The sequence below is a fragment of the Ananas comosus genome, linkage group 8 (assembly GCF_001540865.1).
Source record: "Ananas comosus cultivar F153 linkage group 8, ASM154086v1, whole genome shotgun sequence".
NCBI lineage: Eukaryota > Viridiplantae > Streptophyta > Magnoliopsida > Poales > Bromeliaceae > Ananas > Ananas comosus.
In genome coordinates this window covers 440,159-441,255 of record NC_033628.1, presented here as the reverse complement: position 1 = coordinate 441,255, position 1,097 = coordinate 440,159, and positions in this window count along the sequence as shown.

Below are 1,097 nucleotides of genomic sequence, written 5' to 3'. Positions count from 1 at the left end.
AACGGGAAGTCTAACAGCTCAATACCCTAATAATAGAAAAAATCTAACATTAAGATCATAAAGAGACTCTTATTTACGTAATTTTTTCACTACTCACTACTGACACACATATATAAAGTTTACTAATATTTATAGAAAGCTTTTCGTTTTTTTTATCTTTTCTTTTATATAATTTTTTTGTACCGTTTATAAAATCCCTATTTTTTTTTCTTTTTTTGATGTTTTTTTCTTCTTTTACATGGGTTCTCTTTGGTTTCTTTTCATTTGGTCTTTTAGCATAGTCATCAAGTCATGTTTATTACGAATCAAATAAAGTGAATTCTTTATAATAATATTAATAAATATCTAAACACTGTTCACTTAAAAAAAATCTTCTCTTACATATCTTAAAAAAAGTTGATATTTAATAAAACTTAATTGACGAAGTGAAAAGTTTTAAAGCTAAAATAATAGGTTGAAAAGTTAAATAAACTAAATTCACTCAGTTATTATGTGATTATATATGTATCAAAGCTCTTATCATCTTTATATGATTATTGATCTCTACATTTTTATTTGTTATTCAAATTTAAAATTTTAGTTTAACGGCAAACGTCTGAGTTTAGTCATGGTATATTGGTATATTGGGTTAGTTTACTGTGACCTTATAAACAGTGATTATATAATTAATTAGTGATGGTAGTTACGTGCTTAACATTTCGCCTTAACCCCTGTATTTTCGGTTTTTTTATACTTCGAAACTGCTTTCACACGAATGAAAAAAAAAAGACAATAATTTAGGGGATATATGTTTGGTATCTCGAAAAAGTGTGAAAAAAATTTTTGCAAGAAAAAAATTTTTATAGGAAATTTCTTTTCAGCTTTCTTTTCTTTTTGTTAAAATAAAACTAACTTTTTGAAATAGCTTGTTTCCGGATATTATGAAAAACTAGTGTTTTCATTATTTTAGAAAAAAAATAGAAAACAAGAACACTAGTTTTTCATAAAATTTGAAAACAAAAAAGCTAATTTTTTTTTTAAAAAAAACCAAATAGACGCAAAGCTGAAAAAAAAAATTTCCGATAAAATTTTTTTCTCCAAAAATATTTTTTAAACAC